A 7,175-nucleotide genomic window follows, 5' to 3' on the forward strand; every position below is an offset into this window, starting at 1 on the left:
TGGGCACAAAGGCCAGTATCTTTTCAAGTGCTACTGTGTTGTTGGTAACTGAAATAAAAACTCATGAGGCAAGAAAATAAGTGTAGAAATCTCTAGATAATCTAGAAACAAATACTGTTTCTACTGGAAGTCTTTGTACCTCAAAACTTGATATGTAACATATGTTTAAGATTTTAATACATTTAAGAAATCAATTTAAGACACGTTTTCTAACATTTGTTGTATGAGAACAAGCAGTTCATGTTCTTCAGGTATAATAAGGAGTTGAAAGGATTGCATTAGACTTCAGTGAAAATCCTTACTCTTTTTCAAGATTACAATTAGCACAACACCTGCAGACACCCTACATACATATTTGTCATTCAGAGCTGATACATACCGGATAGGAGCTCTTTTCTCACATTTTGTCCAGACTCAGTAGATCCATATAGCTTCAGCTGGGAGAACAGAGCATACAGATTGCAGTCAAGTGTCCTTGAACATTTTACATCCTGAAATAAACTAATATTGACAACCACCCTTTATTACAGTCAATTAACATAATAGTTCATAGCATACCTAAGAAACTGGATTTTCTGTCCTGCCTGACAGTAGATCTTGGATTAGTCCTTTTATCCTGTGATTTTCTGTGGTTAAGGAATTGATGTGAAAAGTTCAAATTTTCAGTAATAAGAGGCAAACAGCATCAAGTGTATCATAGTTCTTTTTGGGAATTATGTAAATAGATAAATAAACATATATGGAACAGGGTGAATCATGCTCTACTGACGACAATGACTCCAAAAAGAGGCACCATGCCCCAGATGTCATACCTATAGTACACGAAGATCAGGTTGGGGAAAATGAGCACCTCATGCTCCTATGTACAGAATAAAAGATTTCTTAAGATTCTAAAATTTGCCTGCTTTCTGCAACTAGTTCCTTCTGGAGTCCTTTTGGCTATCCTTCACATTAATCCCTATGCTTATACATTCTCCATATTATCCGAAACTTTGCAAAGTCTCTTTGGAAACTCCATCTAGGTGAAAACTCTCCAGTATTCTTTGCTCTAGAGTGAAATAAGACATTCGACTCAAGATGGTTTAATCTCTTTGTGAGTCTATGGAGAAGCATTGCTTGAAGTTTTTTCAGAGTTTTCATTTTTCTTTTTCCTTATAAGTGTTATTTTTCTTGGACAATTGCTTCAGCATTTCTTACATTCTTCAACACTTCACAAGGGGAAAATTAGCTATTTTCCACAACTGAATGAAATAGTTTCAGCTTTGCAGAATTCTTCCTTAATGTGGTTTTCTCCTTCACTGTCTCTGCAAACAGTACTCTTGTGAATTGCTTCCTGTTTTGAACACAAGTTTGTGGACCAACTCCTTTTGTGCTTCTCATCTACTGAGTATTCTGGCTTTGGGACTAACATAACGTGTAATTCCCATCACAATGGTGGCCAATATCTGTCTTCTGGAAATGCAGCATTACTGGTGATTCATTCTGTTACCTTCTTATTAAGTACTAAGTGTTTATTAAGATAGGCTGGTGAATTTATATGGATTAAAAGAAAAAACTTTGAAGTCTATAAAACAAAGGCTAAAGTTTAATCAAAATTTATTATTCTTTCCTATTTCTTCTTCTTTATTATTAATATTACTCTCTATTCTTTATTATATCCAAGCTCCAGTCCTGACACTCTTTAAAAAAGCGTGGAAAAAAAGAGCAAAGTTAATTTTTAAGCCAAATTCTTTTATACAACATTGCTAACACCAGTGGACTTGCTTTTAGTGGAAATAGGGAAACAAAATGAGTTTCAGTAGCCTTCACTTTAATAGTCAGCTATTAAAAATATGTCCTTCTCCACCAGTGGCCTCTCTCATGCCTTGTGCTGATCTGTTGTACTCTGTCCATGGTTGTAATACTCTACTCTGGATTTGGATGGACACATTACATTCATCTCTGTCTGGAATAACTACATTTAGTATTTAAACATTTTTAATATAGCAGAATTCTTCGCTAGATGTTCCTCCTCTTGGGGAGCTATTTAAAATGTTTGATTGTCTGCTCTTCAGATCTATCTCACATCGCCAATATCTTCCCAGATATTACTAGCATATATACTGAGGCACAAGAGTAAATACAGTTTCTTGCCAGATGTATGACAACAGAATCAGAGAGGATCCAAAAATGTGTCATCCACAGAAAGCTTTTGGATCAAAATGCAGACAGTGCCAAGGCAGTTCATTTTCCAGTTAAATAAATCTGGTGGCAAGGGGACAGAAGGGAAGCCTGAAGAAGGGATAAATAAACACTGGCAAGCTGAGAAACTTTTTTTAGGTGGTCCAAACTTAATGGTAAAATTCTTAGCAAGGCACATTTCATAATGTCCTGAAAAATAGTTTAAATCCTTTCCTCCAGGCTCTGATTTCCTTGCGTACTTGAGACACTCTGTGCTCTCAGATTGTTCCTGGGCATATCTCATGTTTTGATGTGCAAATACACTACGTATGTGGTCACAGTGAGTGTACATTAATCAGCCTCTGCACAGCAGAACCTTGGCTGTGTGCATGGGGATGTACATGTCCTTGGGGTTAATGGAAGCTTCTTGGTCAGATGTGAAGCTTCTCTCTCCCTTATCCAGCCCCTCTCATTCACACCACCAAACTCAGAGAGCAATCAGATAGTGGATAAAAAGCTATTTCCCAAGACCTCCATGCTTGTGGTCGATCCATGCAAAGCCTCCCAGATCTGGCACAAGCAGCCTGCTGGGCCCGCTTAAAAGTGAGAGGATACTCCCCAAGAACAACTCTGCTTGTTCCCCTCTGCAAGCCTCAGCATTTGTCACAAAAGGTTGTTGCTGAAGTGTATGAAAATTTGTGGTGTATTCAAGAATACAGATGTAAAATAGAATTTATTTCCTTCTGTTCAGAAGATGATTTATTTTAGTGACAGAAAGATATTCTCCAGGATATGAAGGGGACTGCAAATCTGCACACTCCTAATAAACTCGTCTATGTTTATTAATTTGTAAGACTTACACAAAAAAACACACTGACAAAAACACAGTCAGTCTCACAGAAACAATCAGATACATCCTGAATGGAAATCTTGCAGTGTGGGGAAACACAGAAAATCCAAATGGAACTCATAATAAGGCTCACCTATCATAGCTATATTCTAAGCACTTCTGCAATACTCACCATTTATAAACATAAATAAATGGTAAAAACTCATCATCCTCTCATTTTGGAGTTTTCTGCAAACAAGACAGCTTCATTTATGTGACCAGAACATGTGGAAAGATGTTGGGCAGAATAAGCAGCCACACACACAGACTGTACGTGTAAGTGGAAATGAACACCTAATGCTACATCTTTCTCTTTTTTTCCAAGCAGTGGATCAGTATAAAAGATGAGTTATTGTTCAGATGAAGCTAAGGGCAAATGACTAATTGAAGAAGACTTTCAAATACATTATTATTTTTAATGCAGAGCATCTGCTGTTACAGATAAACCCCTTATCCTGCCCAGATCTTATGAGAACAAGAACACAAGTAAAAGGGGTAAAAAGCCTTCTGGAAACTGTAAGAGTAACATTCTCCACACAAGGCAACTGGACATTGGTGGCCAATACCATACTGCTCCACTACATTCACTAGAAGCCAGCCTGCCAGTATATTCCTGCCCATTTTAGTGGGAGGGTAGCTCACCTGGACAGTTATCTCTTCATTCCTGTGTCATAAATTAACTCTTACTTTGCATGGGTCACTCAAAGAAAACTGTCTCTCTCTCACATATCAGAACAGAAGTATTTGCAGGTCAGAAAACTATAAAAATAAATACTGGTTTCAAATTAAAAAAGAGAAAAAACAAAAACCTACAGGACAGCAATTAAGCCCTATTCAGACAAAATGGGCAGCTTTTCAACATAAGAAATACTTAAATATGAGAAATAATGATCACAGCAAAAAGTGAAAAGTTGTAGCAAAGAACAGCGTATGATGTAGTAACTCTGTTCCTTCTGCATCATTTTTTTTCTCCCTAAATTGGTATTGAAGGCTGTTTCCTCCTTAGGAAGTTCTGTGTTCCTCTGTACTAATACAGCTTCTTAGTAGCCTTTCCTTCCTGTGGACATTAAAAATTGATTTAATCTTTAAAATAATCAAAACAAAACAAAACAAGCTGGAAGGGATGATTGCAAAAGGGATGAAAAAGACAATGTATGCCACTTCGGTACCCCAGTAATGACTGGGATCACTCAGGTTAATATAACCTGATTGCCTGAATTATTTTTGACACATACAGCCTCTGTGGATGTTTTTAATGCTTTTTTTTTTTTTTTTTTTTTCCTTCAAAAAAATCTTCTGCTAATCAAACGGATGTTCTTCATAGCTTCTTCTGTTACATTTGGTCAAAGAGAATAAAGCCCAAAACAAGATGAAAAGATTGCCACTCATTCTTTCCACTGGCATCCTGCTTTGGTGCTTTCTTAGCACCTTGGTAGCTGCTGTATCAGCTAGAGGAAATGTCCAGCACTTAGTTGTTACGTGACTGGGAAGAAGTCTATACTTCTCTGTAGAGAACACAATAAATGCAGTGTGCTGTGGCTTTGCCCTTACTCCACTCCATAAAACTGCAGCTCTAGGTGTGATGCGTATTAGGAGGAAGTCCACTGCATAAAGTTCCTGGTCAACTTCCAAGATTTACACAAGTTACCTCTATGTTTACTAACTGTGTTTGGCTTCTCTCCTTTAATTCTCTGCAATAAATCCTTGTGATTTTTTTCTGAGCTTTAATATACTCTTTATGGAATATTATCAATCTTCCCAAATGGGTGGGGATATTACCAAGCTTGCATGATATATATATGTAAAATTTTATAGTTGTTGGGTCATTTGTGTAACTCTACTGATATTGTGTAACAGTGTTGGCACCCTGTATGCATTATGTTGGTAACTCCTGCACCCTCAGTTACAGGACTCCAACGTGAGAAGTCTGGGAAAGGTGGAGGGGAAAGGTGCTATGCAGAAAACACAACAAAACCACAGTGGATATCACAGCATCCTTAAATCCTGAAGACACAAATTGTCACTGACAAGCAGTCCCTTTTCATCCTTGTTGGCTATGACAGGGAGCACAGATGCTATAGGAGATATCAACAGCTGTCCATATAGAAAAGAGAAATCAAAGATAGAGATGTTTTATGTTATGGCTCCATGTCTTGTGCCAGTAACATATAATCAGGTAATTAAAAAAATATATTGTTTGCTATTGGGTATTAATTTTTAAATTAATTTTAAATCTCATCCCCTGGCTCGCAGCAAGCACTATAAGGGAGTGGTGAAACGGAGAGGAGGAAAATAAGAGGCCATGAACATGTCAGTGAAGTTATTCTGCATGGCCTCATTCCTCCTGACAGAAATGTGTATAGCAATGTGTCAAAAACCCAATATCCTTTTGTATTTTTTTACGAACATTCTCCTGGGCTGAGTGCGTCATCAGTCTGTGCACAGAATTGCTATAGTCACACAGAGCTAGAAGGGATGTTTGGAGGGCAGAATCATGCTACCCTCATTAGGACACTGACATTTCGTAATTTCTCTTCTCTCATTCTGGCTTCCATTTTAACAGCAATCTCTGAAAATCAGCCCATCCTAGGATTTTATGTCATCTGGTTTCAGTTCAGACTGGAATACAGAATTAATGCCACTGAAATAATGGCAATTTTTGTCTGACAGCTGAACCACAAACTATGCAAACAAAATACAGTTCAAAGTTGGTCCAAAATAGAGTTCTTTCTTTTCCCTTTCTGAGTTATTCAGCCTTCTTTGATTGCTGTTTGTAAAGTTCAAGTTCATTTTGAACTGAAGATAGTGCTTTGAAAGAGGAAATTTCAGCTTGAAAATATCAAAACAAAATATATGGATTTTTCCAAATAATTTTCTTCCCTTTTCTCACTCCTGCTCTTTTCTGAATTTAAGTCGTTTCAATTCTTGAGAAAGGAGACAGTACAGGTGGATTTGCTGTTTTCAATTATTTGTTCAATCTCTGTCATTTGTCCGAGGTCTCTATAACAGTTCAGTTGAAATATGTAAATCAATGCATCTTGTCTACTTCCTTCTCACTGATTTTTTGCTCTTCCTGGATCTGGGCTAATTAAAAGTCCAATCTCCCAGTACATTTACACATTGGGAAACACTGAAGTTTTGCTCTTATCTATGTAGTGGCTGACCTTGCCATGCAAGAGCTGAGAGTTTTCAATCTTTGGTAATCTGCAGGGCAAACTTCAAACACCACAGCTCAAGCCTTTTGTCTCTTCACTGTTTGTGCTTTAATATAATTTTTTGGGTGTTCAAATGCATGTGTTCTGTGACCAGCTCCTAAAAGCAATGTTTGGGTTTCATTGACTGCTTTCCCACAGGTCTGACAGGGGCCTGTTTTCCCCCAAGGGTGACTTATTCTTTTGTTTGGTGATCTTTTTTGCAGCAATGTGCACTCTGGCTAAGTTTGATGTTACTGATATCCTTTAAGACTGACCCACACTTAATGCCAACACTAAACTGATAAAGAGATGTCAGAAACAGACACAGAATTAGATTTCCCCCCCCTTTCTCTGATTAACTTTGTCATAAAAATTACAGTATTATTTTTTCTTTACCAAAGCAGAGGTTCTCCTATAGGAGCATGCAAGGGCAGTGGGAGAAGAAAAGGGGTTATTCAGTGTGTAAGAGGCTTCTTCTCTCTTTCCCACACTATTATTAACAAAATCTTCAGTGTATGCAAGTGCATCTGTTTGCACATGAAAAACCACCACATGCAATAGTTCAATAGTGCTCTTGCTAATTAATGTGAACACTTACACATGCAAATCACATTAACTATCAGTTTGTGCATGCAATTACTTGATTTATGCATGCAAATGTCCACCTGAGGCCAGATCTTAACCTATTGTAATCTGGCATAGCTCCACTGACTCCAGTCAAGCCATGCTGATTTATATTTGCTACAGAATTATTCCATGGTATTTTTGCTGACAATTTTACATTATTGGCAGTATTATAGATGCAGTTTCAGACTTGCTTTAAAAAGCTGACCTTTTGCATTCCTAACAAAGGCAGTATCTGACTCTAGCCATAGCCTGGATTTTACATTTTCTTCAAATCCTATATGCTGAACCACCTCTTTCTATCTATG

The sequence above is a fragment of the Tetrao urogallus genome, assembly GCF_951394365.1.
Source record: "Tetrao urogallus genome assembly, chromosome: 7".
Classification (NCBI taxonomy): domain Eukaryota; kingdom Metazoa; phylum Chordata; class Aves; order Galliformes; family Phasianidae; genus Tetrao; species Tetrao urogallus.